The sequence below is a fragment of the Stenella coeruleoalba genome, assembly GCF_951394435.1.
Source record: "Stenella coeruleoalba genome assembly, chromosome: 1".
In the NCBI taxonomy this organism is placed as follows: Eukaryota; Metazoa; Chordata; class Mammalia; order Artiodactyla; family Delphinidae; genus Stenella; species Stenella coeruleoalba.
In genome coordinates this window covers 136,214,205-136,229,169 of record NC_137169.1, presented here as the reverse complement: position 1 = coordinate 136,229,169, position 14,965 = coordinate 136,214,205, and the positions used below count along the sequence as shown (strand labels likewise).

The 14,965-nt window shown below is 37.5% G+C and overlaps 1 protein-coding gene and 1 pseudogene across 3 annotated transcripts in view; both read left to right on the top strand.

Annotated features, from left to right (window-relative positions):
• LOC307189185 (uncharacterized protein) overlaps positions 1-14,965 on the top strand; it is a 347,413-nt gene that overhangs the window by 120,618 nt on the left and 211,830 nt on the right. For both annotated transcript variants that reach the window (XM_079927001.1, XM_079927000.1), the window contains exon 3: positions 12,069-12,146. The gene's annotated coding sequence lies outside the window, so the exon portion shown is untranslated. The remainder of the gene's footprint in view (positions 1-12,068; positions 12,147-14,965) is intronic.
• Positions 6,571-14,965, top strand: part of LOC307175500 (poly(A) polymerase type 3-like) — a 127,216-nt pseudogene continuing 118,821 nt past the window's right edge. Inside the window, exons 1-2 of the transcript in view lie at positions 6,571-6,714; positions 12,069-12,146. The product of the transcript in view is annotated as a poly(A) polymerase type 3-like (transcript). The remainder of the gene's footprint in view (positions 6,715-12,068; positions 12,147-14,965) is intronic.

Here is a 14,965-nt window from a genome sequence, read left to right as displayed (position 1 = left end):
CATATCATTTTCAGGTTTATATGAGTTCTTCTTCATAGGAGAGAAGACATACTTCATTTTATTGATAAAAATAATTTGATAAAAATAATAATTTGATATAAATCTACAATCTAACTGGGAAAGACCTTCCTACCTTCAAAAGAAAGTCTACCACAGTTATCTGTAGTGATTAATCTGGTTCTTAATTTATAGGAAACAGACAATTTATGGAATAGAGAAAAACATTAAAACTATTTTTAATTAGAAATTACTATAAAACTTAAAATGGTGATGAGACAATCATAATTAACTGACAGACAGCTATGAGTTAAAGCAATCCAAACTACAGAGAATTCTTGGCACTTAAAACTATTACTGTAATCAGGGTGAAATATAGAATATACTAACCTGATAACCAACTACATGATTCGTTAAGAAGTGATAGGCAAGTGTAGGTACAATTTCAAAAGTATAATTTGGTTGATGATTTTGGAAGGAGTTTTGAAGGTGTTTGGATTTACAAATGGATTGACAGCATGTTATTTTTTTAAAAGTTCATGACAAAAAATATGGGAATCACATAGGCTTGTGGTAAATTTCCTTGCTTGTAATGAAAACTCACAGGGGTATAAGAATATGGATTAAAAGCTAATAGAAACAAAGTCTCAGATTTCAGTAATTCTTGATCTAATATTGTTTACCTAAGTTTATTTTCTTTAATTCAAAAACTCTACTAATACTAATATTGTTGGCACCCTTGTTAAAGAGTAGTTGACCACATATTCATGAGTTTATTTCTGGGCTTTCTATTGTTCCATTGGTCTAGGTTTCTGTTTTTATACCAGTACCATGGTATTTTGACTACTGTAGCTTTGTAAGAGAGTGTTATAAATTTGTCAAATTAACACTAAGTGGAGCACAGGGTTTCAGAGAAGGTGAGCCATGGTTCAACAACAGACCACAGGAGGAACTGAAATAGAGAAGTACCTCACTCACCTCCAGGGGCTGCACTGGGAGGTCAAGGCAGAGTGCAGACCTGGGGCATGTGACTTGGTTAGTGTCTATGAGTGGAGTGCTTCGGGGTTCCCCTGCTAAGGCCAGATTGGTCAATTCAAACCAAAGAGCAGGGTTTTGGTAAGCCCAATGGGGGTCTTATCTAAAGAGCACATAAAGGGAAGGCTCTGAGAAGCAGGGGATATTGTTGATCAGAAGGACTGCTGGGATGTCATATCAGGAACTTACATTTACTTGTGACTCTGCAGGCTGCTACCTAGGTAATGTGCTTGCAGAAGGGGGCTAGTGCCAGTTTAAGGTCACTGCAGGCTGCTTGGCCAAACAAAATGGATGCCAAGGCAGCTACCATGTTGTTGCTTAGCTAAAGTCTGGACATGTAGTTTGAAATCAGGAGGTGTGATGTCTCCAGCTTTGTTCTTCTTTCTCAAGATTGCTTGGTTTTGTGGTTATATAAAACCTTTAGGATTGTTTTTCTATTTCTGTGAAAAATGCCATTGAATTTTGATAAGGATTACATTGAATCTGTACATTGCTTTGGGTACTATGGGCATTTTAACAATGTTAATTCTTCTAATCCATGAACATGGGATATCTTTCCATTTTTTTGTGTGTTCAGTTTCTCTCATTAAAGTCTTGTAGCTTTCAGTGTATAGATATTTCACCTCCTTAGTTAAATTTATTCCTAAGTATTTTATTCTTTTTTGCTGCTATTATAAATGACATAGTTTGCTTAATTTCTTTTTGATAGCTCATTGTATGTATGTAGAAATGTGGCTGATGTTTTTGTATGTTAGTTTTGTATCCTGCAACTTTACCAAATTCATTTTTTAGTTCTAACAGTGTGTGTGTGTGTGTGTGTGTGTGTGTGTGTGTGTGTGTGTGTGTGTGTGTGTTTAGTCTTTAGGGTTTTCAATATACATAATCTACAAACAGGGACTATTTAACTTCTTCCTTTCCAGTTTGGAATACACAAGGAGAAAATGATGGTCTCTTCAATAAATGGTGTTGGGAAACCTGAATATTCACACACAATAATGAAATTGGACCCTTGTCTTACAACATGCACAAAACTAAACTCTAAATGGATTAAAGACTTAAATGTAAAATCTGAAATCATAAAACTCTTAGAAGAAAACATGGAGAAAAAGCTCCTTGATTTTGATCTTGGTAATGATTTTTGGATATGACATTAAAAACACAGGCAGCAGGGCTTCTCTGGTGGCACAGTGGTTGAGAGTCCACCTGCCGATGCAGGGGACACGGGTTCGTGCCCCGGTCCGGGAAGATCCCACATGCCGCGGAGCGGCTAGGCCCGTGAGCCATGGCCGCTGAGCCTGCGCATCTGGAGCCTGTGCTCCACAACGGAAGAGGCCACAAGAGTGAGAGGCCCGCGTACCGCAAAAAACAAAACAAAACAAAACAAAAAAAACACAGGCAGCAAAAGCAAAAATAAACAAATGATACTACATCAAACTAAGAGGCTTCTGTACAGCAAAGGAAACAATCAACAAAAAATGAAAAAGCAACATATGTATTGGGAGAAAACATTTGCAAACCATATATCTGATAAAGGTTAATAGGTAAAATATGTAAGTAACTCATACAACTCAATAGCAAAACCACAAATAATCCGATTTTTAAAGGGCAAAGGACCCAAGTAGACATTTTTCCAAAGCCATAAAAATGGCCAAGAGGTATATGAAAAGGTGCTCACCATCACTAATCATCAGGGAAATGCAAGTCAAAGCAAAATCCTAACACCTGTTATGATAGCTATTATCAGGAAGACAAGAGATAACAAGCGCAGATGAGGGTATGGAGATAAGGAACCCTGCACTCTGTTGATGTGAATGTAAATTGATACAGCCACTACGGAATACAGTATGGAGATGTCTTAAAAAGTAAAAGTAAAATGACCATATGATCCAGCAATCCTACTTCTGGGTATATATCCAAAAGAAATGAAATCTAGGTATCCAAGATATGTCTATACTCCCATATTCATTGCTGTATTAATCACAGTAGTCAAGATATGGACAAGACCTAAGTGTCCAACAACAGATGAATGGATAAAGAAAATGTAGTATACATATATACAATGGAATATTATTCAGCCATGAAAAAAATATTCTGCTATTTACAACAATGTGGATGAACCTGGAGGACATTATGCTAAGTGAAATAAGGAAGACAGAGAAAGACAAATATTGTATGATCTCACTTATGTGTGGAATCTAAAGAAGCTAAACTCATACAATTGTGGTTGCCAGAAACTGGTGGATGGAGGAAATGTGGAAATGGTGGTCAAAGGGTACCAACTCTCAGATGAATAAGTTCAGGGGGTTTAATGTACGGCATGGTGACTATAGTTCATAATACTATATTGTATGCTTGAAATCTGCTGAGAGAGTAGATCTTGAATATTCTCACCACACACAAACACACACACACACACACACACACACGCAAAGAATAGTAACTGTGTGAGGTGAAAGATGTGTTAACTATGTTGACTGTGGTAATTATTCCACAATGTATACATATTATATCATGTTATTCACCTTAAATATATAAAATTTTTATTTGTCAATTTTACCTCAATAAAGCCAGAGAAAAAAGAAACTCTACTAATAGAAACACAGACTATGACAATGTATTTAAATGATGTACATGTACATGTGTGTGTGTGTGTATGTATGCACATATGTATGTGTGTTTCCTTGGATACACTTAAGTATCCAAGGAAACATCTAAATATATCTTTAATTCTTAGCTTGCCATTGTTATCTTCATTTTCCTCCATATGCTTTTTAATCAACATTAATTTGTTTATTTTATTCCACACCTTTCTTTTTGCATTTCCCTACTTTACTAATTATGTGTTTATATAATAAAATTAATATCTTAAGCATATGTGTGTCTGTGTGTGTGCTACAGACAAAAATACCAAAACTACAAAGTGATTTCACTAAAAATAAACATTGATATTTAACAAAATAAGTTTTATAATGTATAACCCTAAGATAAACTACCAGTCCATCAGAAAAATTGGAAAGAAATTATTTCTATTAAAATTATCCTGAACCTCTAAATATTAAAATGTATAAAAGTCAAATTTCAAAAAACACTTTTTATGGATATGATAATTGTGACTTGACTGTACTGGCAAAGAGACAACAGTGTATTAATTGTATAAAAACAGGGCACTTCTAAATTTGCTTTACTCATTAATTTAAATTTGCATTAAGCAATTTACATGTATGCCATTTTCCCCCTTCTATTTCCATGCTTTAATTAGCTTAATTTATCTGAAATCTCTAGATAGGTCACAGCTCTCAAGTACAATAAAATAGAGTAAAATGGGATTAATATAAATTCATAAATTATCAATGTTCTTTGGAGTAATACATATATAATTTATTTCTTGTTGATACACAGCACATTTTGTAACATCAAGTAAATAGAAAAACCAATAGTGTTACATATAATACCCTTCTTAGCAAGATAACAGCATTACTTCAGAAAAAAAAAATCTGAGAATTCAGGGATATGGGCAGTACACGACATGTGTTTTACTAGCACACTATTTAACTAGTATGGCCTTTTGGATCACACTAATTAAAATCAATCCTCCTTACTGCCAGTTCTCCCTTCTGCCTTCCCTACATTGTTTTTATAGCATGCATCACCATCTGTGACACAGCATTTTTTAAAAAAATTTTTATTGGAGTATAGTTCCTTTACAATGTTGTGTTAGTTTCTACTGTATAGCAAAGTGAATCAGCTATACATACACATATGTCCCCTCTTTTTTGGATTTGCTTCCCATTTAGGTCACCGCAGAGCTTTGAGTATAGTTCCCTGTGCTATACGGTAGGTTCTCATTAGTTGTCTATTTTATACATAGTATCAATAGTGTATATATGTTAATACCCATCTCCCAATTCATCCCCTTGCCCTGGTGTCCATACGTTTGTTCTCTACGTCTGCGTCTCTATTTCTGCTTTGCCAATAAGACCATCTATACCATTTTTCTAGATTCCACATATATGCATTAATATACAATATTTGTTTTTCTCTTTCTGACTTAACATCACTCTGTATGACAGTCTCTAGGTCCATCCACATCTCTACAAATGACCCAGTTTCATTCTTTTTTATGGCTGAGTAATATTCCATTGTAGATATGTGCCACATCTTCTTTATCCATTCCTCTGTTGATGGACATTTAGGTTGCGTCCATGTCCTGGCTATTGTAAATAGTGCTGCAGTGAACATTGGGGCATATGTGTCTTTCTGAATTATGGTTTTCTCTGGGTATATGCCCAGTAGTGGGATTGCTGGGTCATATGGTAATTCTATTGTTAGTTTTTTTAAGGAACCTCCATACTGTTCTCCATAGTGGCTGTATCCTTATTCTCCACACCCTCTCCAGCATTTGTTGTTTGTAGATTTTCTGATGATGCCCATTTTGACCAGAGTGAGGTGATACCTCACTGTAGTTTTGATTTGCATTTCTCTAATGATTAGTGATGTTGAGCATCTGTATGTCTTCTTTGTAGAAATGTCTATTTAGGTAATTGTTGATGCGTTTTTGTTTGTCTCCCCTCTTCCACACACTCATGCTGACAAGGACGGGGTTTCATCCTTGTTCACTACTGTATCCCTGGGGCTAAGAACAAGGCCTGACACAAACAGCACTCAGAGATATTTGTTGAAATGTGAAATGTATCCACTAGTTGTTGTATGCCTTTTGTGTTTTTCTGAGGCTACTGTTTGAAACAGACACAGTGGGTCTCAATGAGAAATGTGAATTTATGGCCGGTGTCACCCAACCCAGCCACTAGGCAGAGGAGAGCACAGGAAACTCACCTGCCTGCATTCAGGTTCCAGGAGACACACCTTCCCCAGGTGAGCAGGAAAAAGGGAGAAACACGGTCACTCTGGCGTCAGACCATTTGTTTTCCCAGCTTGCCCCCTCCTGATTATCCCCCACAGCAGCTGCCTGCTCAGAACGATGGCAGGACCAAGTGTGGTCCAGGGTCAGCCTCCCAGAGATGGGAGGCCAGGGAACCTCGTCCCAATCACGGAATCCAGAGCAAGTAACAGACATTGGTCCAGCACATCTGGGATCTGAGCTGTGCTCAGAGTCCATTTCCAAGGACAATCTACGCGTGACGCAGGGGTCACTGGGACTCACCCGTGGGTGTGTCTCCCTCCAGGGAGCTGCTGCCCGAGTTGAATGCAGGATGGTGGAAAAGGTCCTCTCAGCCCCCACCAGGCACCTGCACAGGGAACCCGACGGCATCAGGACCAGCTTCCTCGCGGAAGCACCACACTCCATGACCTTAAGCACGACACGGCGGGGAAACGCGGATGCCTGCCTACAGGGGTCCGTAAGGACATAATGCCGCCAGTGAGCGTGCCCTGCGAAGTCAGAGGTCATGACGTGGCCTGGGGCAGCAGAGGATGTGACCTGTGACGTCGAGGGGCGTGATCTGTGACGTTGGAGGATGCACGTGGACTCTCAGCTTCCCACGTTCCCGCCACTGTGGAGATGGAGCAGCTGGAGAGTCCATGCGGACCCAGCTAGTTGCTTGTGAAAGGGTCACATCCTTCTTGGGGCTGGGGACCGCCGCTACTGGGGGACTGCAGGCACCCCGGCCCCCATCACTCGCAGGCCCCAGGCCAGCAGGGGTCCCATCTGGTGGTCCAGCTGAGGTCAGTGTGCAGAACAGTGAGGGTGGTGGGAAGCGATGGACGTCTGGACTCGGAGTTTAGGGGAGAGAAAAGGAAACCCACCAGGGACGCCACACCCCAGGGACATCTGCAAGTTTCTTTTCAACCCTTAAGGCCCCAAGGCCGATGCTCAGCCCTCCCTACTTTTCTGTTATCAACTCTTTAGGAAAATTTTTATTTTGAAAATTTTTTTGTGTGACAAAACGTAAAATTTACCATTTTAACCATTAAAGAAAATTGTTGAAGTAATAACCACTGTTAACACGTCATTAAAAAATTAAGTTAAAGTTAATAAAGTGGGAAAAACTTACACAATAAAAGACTTTTAAGTGATGTGCAGCAAATGACAACCGTTACTAAGGAGTTTACACTTGTTCTGTTCATTCTTAAATCATTGCTTTTGCTTGCTAATAACTAAATTAAAGGCCTGTATCTGCTATTTAAAGAAAGATATATATGTATAGATCAAAGAAACAGAAAATGTGTGTCATTCAGAATTATTTTATTTGCAAGTTACTACAGGTTTGCAAATATACTTACAAAAACCCAAGTTAACCAGCTTAAAGCATAACGGTGATTGATTGGCTTACACAAATAGAAAACCAAAAGTTAAGTCAGGTAAGAAGTTACCTGGCTGATGAAGATTTTATAAAAGGCATAGTTTCTTTCCAGTTTTCCTCTCTGCCTTTCACCATGATTACTTCAGCAGGTAGCTGCTAAGAGCTTCTGTGGGCTAAAACTTTCTTGCTCAGGTCCAGTGGGAAGAGAATATTTCACTCCTGAAACCACAGTGAGGAGAGTGAAGAATTTTCTCTCCCAGATTCCCACTAAACATCTTCAAAATTAGCCATGGCTGAATTGGGTTATATAACAGTCCCTGAGGCCAAGTGTTTAATTGAGACCTTGGCACTGATTCTGAGATTGGAATGAATGTCACTGAAATAGCTTTGTTTCAAACAAGAGAGGAGAGATACCAAGGGATATCCCCAAGGTACAGTTAGGCTGGCAGATGTGGGATGAATGCTGGACAGCAAAATTGTGTGCCTGCTACAAAGGTTTAGTCTCTTTTGGGTACTTTGGCTTGTATGTCCTTACTCATTGCCAATCATAAGGTAAAATTGTAGTTCCTGTCTTGCTAGTTGTTTGGCATAGGGTGTCCAGCACTGTAGCTTGCTAATCGTTGAGTGGAGCTGGGTCTTAGTGTTGAGATGGAGATCTCTGGGAGAGCTTTCGCCATTTGATATTACATGGAGCTGGGAAGTCTCTGGTGGACAAATGTCCTGAACTCGGCTCTCCCACCTCAGAGGCTCAGGTCTGACACCCGGCCAGAGCACCAAGACCCTGTCAGCCACACGGTAGTCTGTGGTATTGGACCAGGCAGGCAGTTAACTTCTCTGTGCCTCAGATTTCCTTTCGTGCAGCACGTCCTTGCTCTAGAGGCCCAGTCAAGGGCAAGGGAAGGGCTGTTGCTCACAGGCTGTGCAGGGAGGAAGACTGTAAGGCTGGCGCAGGACGGTGGCACAGGACCGAACTTGCATATATATTTATAATTGTTATATCTTCTTCTTGGATAGATGCCTTGATCATTATGTAGTGTCCTTCCTTGTTTCTTGTAACATTCTTTGTTTTAAAGTCTACTTTATCTGATATGAGTATTGCTACTCCAGCTTTCTTTTGATTTCCATTTGCATGGATTATCTTTTTCCATCCCTTCACTTTCAGTCTGTATGTGTCCCTAGGTCTGAAGTGGGTCTCTTGTAGACAGCATATAGATGGGTTTTGTTTTTGTATCCATTCAGCAAGCCTGTGTCTTTTGGTTGGAGCATTTAATCCATTCACATTTAAGGTAATTATCGATATGTATGCTCCTATGACCATTTTCTTGATTATTTTGGGTTTGTTATTGTAGTCTTTTCCTTCTTGTGTTTCCCACTTAGAGAAGTTCCTTTAGCATTTGTTATAGAGCTGGTTTGGTGGTGGTGAATTCTCTTAGCTTTTGCTTGTCTGTAGAGCTTTTGATTTCTCTGTCAAATCTGAATGAGATCCTTGCCAGGCAGAGTATCTTTGTTGTAGGTTCTTCCATCACTTTAAAATATCGTGCCACTCTCTTCTGGCTTGTAGAGTTTCTGCTGAGAAATCAGCTGTTAACCCTGTGGCAGTTCCCTTGTAAGTTACTTGTTGTTTTTCCCCTTTTGCTTTCAATAATTTTTCTTTGTCTTTAATTTTTGTCAATTTGATTGCTTTGTGTCTCGTGTGTTTCTCCTTGGGTTTTATCCTGCTTGGGACTCTCTGTGCTTCCTGGACTTGGGTGACTATTTCCTTGGGTCAGCAGGTTAAACCTACAGTCTGCTCTTTACTCTGTGCCATGCATAAATTTATCCTGTCAGAAAAAAAATCTTTAAAATTAATAGCACGACCTATCATTTAAATTAAGAGAATGCTTTAACAATCCTTGCAATATAGACCACTTTTTTTCCCCGATTAGCTAAAAGAGGAAAAATTTGTCTGGCTGATTGGTTCATTAACTGCTTCATAATTGGCTTTTCAAAGAACTTGGTTGTCCTAGATCTCTATAGATATTTATCAGGTTTTTACATATTACTATCACTTTCTGTGCTTCTGTACCCTTAGAGGTAGCCAGGGGTAATTTTATATTTGAGAACTGAATTCCCTCTAACCAAACCAGTTAAAATTATAAAGAAATTCTCTAGGCCAGTATAAAGGCATCCAGTTCGATACATTTATTTTTTTCCCTTTTGTCAGGAAATGCAGTCTGTGACTACTCTGGTCCTAGTTCAAAAGAGTAAGCAGAAACCCCAGAGTTTTTTGATTTGGGGAGATTTCAGTCATAATTCCAATTCCGTTCCTCAGCATGTGTTTACACCTTTGTATACTGCTGACAATTTTGAGATTTCAGTTAGTGTTGTAATCATTTCATTAATATTTTCTGTATTCAGTTTCATTCAAAGTTCTCCATAACTGTAATTTTTCTCTAATTCATTTATATTATTGTTTACTTTTCATTTCTCTTTTCCTTGATGTCGTTTACCTGTTTTGTAGTTGATTTAAAAGATCCACCCATTGTTTTGTATTTTTTGAGAGCTTCATTTTTTTGCCATTAATTTCCACTTTCATCTGTATTAATTTGATCTGCTTTCTTTCATCTTGTTGTATTCTTCATCTTCTGTCTTGTTAAATAAAATTAAATATTTAAATTATTTAATTTTGGGCCTTACTCATAAATCCAATAGTTTATTTATAAGAACATAATTGCTATGTGTTAGAAACTATATAAAATTCAATTAATTAAAAGTAAAAAATCAGTTGAGACATAATTGAATAAATAAAAAATTGAATAGCACTTTTTCTTCCTTAAATCACATATCCAGAAATTAAGAATATTATTTGGTGCTTATTTTGCATATATATACATATATGTATAAATAAATTAGATACCTAAATTTGTACAATTTCTGATATAATAATAGCTGATATTTTGTAGTGCTTACTGTTGGTTTTTTTAAAATTAATTAATTTATTTATTTTGGGCTGCATTGGGTCTTTCTTGCTGCGTTCGGGCTTTCTCTAGCTGTAGAGAGCAGGGGCGACTCTTTGTTGCAGTGCATGGGTTTCTCATTGAGATGGCTTCTCTTGTTGTGCAGCACAGGCTCTAGATGCACAGGCTTCAGTAGTTGTGGCTCGCAGGCTCTAGAGCACAAGCTCAGCAGCTGTGGCGCACGGGCTTAGTTGCTCCACGGCATGTGGGATTTTCCTGGACCAGGGCTTGAACCTGTGTCCTCTGCATTGGCAGGTGGTTTCTTAACCTCTGCGCTAGCAGGGCAGCCCACTTACTGTGTTTTTATGTTACTATTTTTTTTTAATTTTATTATATTTGAGACTCCTATTTTTTTTTAATAAATTTATTTGTTTGTTTTATTTTTGGCTGTGTTGGGTCTTCATTGCTGTGCACGGGCTTTCTCCAGTTGCAAAGAGCAGGGGCTACTGTTCGTTGCAGTGTGCAGGGTTCTCATTGTAGTGGCTTCTCTTGTTGCAGAGCATGGGCTCTAGGCGTGGGCTTCAGTAGCTGTGGCGCATGGGCTAAGTTGCTCTGTGGCATGTGGGATCTTCTCGGACCAGGGATCTATCCCGTGTCCCCTGCATTGGCAGGTGGATTCTTAACCACTGCGCCACCAGGGAAGTCCCTGGGACTCCTATTTAATGTGGATCTATAAAGATCAACCTCATTAATTTGCTTGTATATGTACTAACATGTCATATTTGTGAATGTTTAGGTTGTTTCAGTTATTTTGTCATTGCAAAAATGTTTCAATAAATATTCTCAAGCTTCATACAGTATTTTATATCTGCCCTGTCAAATATGGTAGCCACTGGCATATGTAGCCTTTTAAATTGAAATATGTTTCTTATAAAATAAAGAGTTCAGGTTCTCAGCACAGTAGCTAAGTTTCAAGTGCTCAGTAACCACATCTTGCTAGAGGCCATGATATCAGACAGACAAGACATAGAACATTTCCACCAACTGAAAGTTCTGTTGGCCAGTTCTGATTACACATTTTTAGCAGGTATTAATATTGGAAAGGTTTTGAGAACTAAGGTTTCATGTTTAAGTGTTTGTACATTTGAAATTTGCATGCAGCCAAATAAAGATGATTGTAGAATTTAGCTGTCACACTACAATGCATGAAATTATCTAATTTTCCATGTTTCATCAACAGTGGATATTACCTTTTAAAAACATTTTTTCTCAAAATAATAGGAAAAATAGTTTCTTGTTACTATTATAGTTTTTATTAATGTGATTATCAGTGAGTTCATCACTCATATTTGTTGAAATTTGCATTTCTGATTCTTTAAATTTCTTGTTATCTCTTTAAATATTCTATTGAATATCCTTTTATACACAGAGATTAATAAATTATGAGGCATGCATTTACCTTTTTGATTCTAGTCACATCTGTGTACATTTTCAGTATTTTTATCTAGAACCAGCAGTAAGTTTATTTGTTATTATGCCATTTCTCAGTTTCCCTTGCTTCACAGTATTTTTTTCATAATATCCATGTTGTTGCTTTTCTTCACATTCATCCGCTATATGGGAAGGTCTATACAGCTCTTGTCTTAATAGGTAAGATGAAGGAATTGACCTTGAATTTCACTTCCTGTTAACTGGCACCATTTCCAGATTCTATTTTCAAATCTGTAACAGAAGGGAAGGTTGGTGTGCAGTTCCTAGTCCAATTCCCTATTTCTGGCAATTCTTCATCTTCTGGCCCTGCTCTACTTTGATTAAGTGTTTTTCCCAACATTGTTTCCAGGTTTTCTGGTATCAAGCCAAAGAACTGAGCCAATGTTGTACACTGAGGACTGCACTCGTCAGCCAGCACTGCGACCAGGTAATGTTTTCTTTGCCCTTACTTAACAGCAATTTACCTGTGCGAGGTACCACTCTCCTCACAATGCATTTTGCCGTCACCTGTTTTTTCCTGTGTTCTTCCAGTTATTAGCAGTGATTTGAAATCTCCGTCTCAGGGAACAGCTCCAAACCAGTGTTTCAGAGAGGGTCTCCTCTTGTCAGAGAGTCTGTGTCTCAGTTAGTTGATCAGTGGTGGTAGAATTATGGAACAGCTTAACGCTTCTAAAATAGGCTTTTAGAAGATTAGGGATTTAATCTATGCGTTAAAGCCTGGCTCTATGTCTTTCTGCTTTTCCTCCATCTAACTCTAACTATCTCATATTAGTGTCAATTCATACAAGACACCAATATTAGGTTATCTGTCAGAATTACTATAGAAGGCTGCTAAGGGTTTTAAAAATATTTCACTGTATCTCCATCAGTATTTAATGAATAGTTGTGGAAGGCTCCCTTGGGGCCTGCAAACCAGCTGTCATTTTGAACCAGAAATCTCTGATCATAAAATTTCAAAAATAATATCTTTTACTATAGCTGACAGTAAATTCTTAGCACGGAAGCTGTTCTGTGTGGCAGAGATTCATTTTAAAATGCATTTGATGTGTCAAAATTCCTCTTCAATTACGTAAATTGAGGGATTGAAGTACGTTAATTTCAAGGATTCCTGTGAAAAAGAGCCATATAAGAGAATTCCTTAGTGAAAAAAGCAAGTTTCTAAGAACATCTCTTTTAAAAACTAAGTGAATTAGTGGGACATGCATATATTCTATAGATGCTCCTTACATTTGTTTAAATAAAATATTTTAAATACAATGTCTTACATTATTATCTGCACATAATCTTTTGTGGTACCAAAATTATTAATCAATTGATGGCTCAGTTTCAAACTACAATCCTCTACTTGCCGAAATATGTCTGTGTTTAAGGAACTCAACAATAAACAGAAGTCACATATTTTATTACCCTGTAGAATATATTTTAAAAATTCTCAGGTGTGTTGTGCAAATCTGGTTTTCAAAAGCATTTTTTTTTTTTTTTTTTTTGCTACGCGGGCCTCTCACTGTTGTGGCCTCTCCCGTTGCGGAGCACAGGCTCCGGACGCGCAGGCTCAGCAGCCATGGCTCACGGGCCAAGCCGCTCCGTTGCATGTGGGTTCCTCCTGGACCGGGGCACGAACCCGTGTCCCCTGCATCGGCAGGCAGACCCTCAACCACTGCGCCACCAGGGAAGCCCCAAAAGCACTTTTAACAGTAGGCAAAGTGTATTGTTTCGAGGAGAAAAAGAACATAGCTCTCTACTTCAGAACATGGTTTATGAAGTATAAGGTTTTTTCCTCCATAAAAATAGTATCAGCCTTTCTTGTGCAAAATGTCTAGATGTTGCAGCCCTGAAAAAAATCAAGAATACAACTCTTCTGATAGAAAATACTCGTTCTGTTTTTCACTACAGTGACAATGGCAAATGACTGAGGGAAACTGCCATCTCTTATAGTCAAACTTTTTCCATATTTTTGTACTTAGAATGTGATATGTTTATAATTCGTATTAAATTGTACTTTTTAATAAAAATTATAGCAGTATATAAAATTAACATGTGGTAGAAAATAATTATAGCTGTCATATTTTTAATCTGTACCAGAAACTGTAGGAAGAAATCTTAATAAATTATCTTATATATTTTTCTCAAACATCCTGCAGAGGAAGAGATTTATAGCCCTGTTTTGTTTTTTGGATGTGGTATCTTTGTGTCAGATAACTGTTGAGTGACTTATCAGGACCACAGAACAATGGACTATATTCCATAAGCTTAGTCCTCAAAAGACATTGGCTGTTGGAATCCCTACAGTTAAGTCCCTTAAAAACTTACAGACACGCTATAAAAGATATATGGAATACTGTTAAAAATAAAGGTCTAGTTCACAGTGATTTACTCTATATCAAATGTTTTTTACAGAAATTATTGTAGTTTTATTCTTCAATATTATACAAATTTTCAAAGTTCCCTTTTCTTTGTACTTAGATGCTTATATATACAATTTGATCATTTGTCTTCTAGAGTAAGTAAATATTATGGAAAATTTCCAAAGTCAGTGGTGAAATTGTGACATTAGTCTGTATAAAATAATACGTTCTACTTGGGTTAATAATTGCATGGGTCCACTCCAGTGATATGTAAACCTATAATTTTATGTCTAAAAATTAGTTATGGATATCATTCAGGTTTACAGTCCAACCGGGGACATTTAGAGTTGTGACTCCAAATCAGCCAACAAGCTATCAAAAGTAGGTATCTTTAAGTATGGTTGTATTTCAACACATTTCTCATTATGTGGTCTATAATACAATGATACTTACAGATTTTTTAAAAAAAAATTTTACTCAAAATAATAAGTTCCATTTATTGAGTTTTTTGTTCTCAGTGCTGATCAAGTTTCTCTAGTTTAACAACTATATATACAATTTTATGCAAATGAGGAACATTACAAATTACTTTGTGTAATGGTAGCTCCTATAGGATGTTAACCTGGAAATCTCAGTGTGTTAACATAAGAAATGTTTATTTTTATGCAATGATAATTTCTTTTCCTTCACTTAATTAAATCCACATTTTTTTTTTTAAACCTATAAGGTACTTTATGGCTCTCTGCTGACTCCATTTACACAGTTCTTCCCTATCTAGATTCACTTTCAATATGCACTTACACATTTTCTTCTAGCCCAGCAGCAGGTAATATCCCAAACTTGGATCAATGCAGTTTTCTACCTTTAAAAACACACACATAGACACACATACACACACACA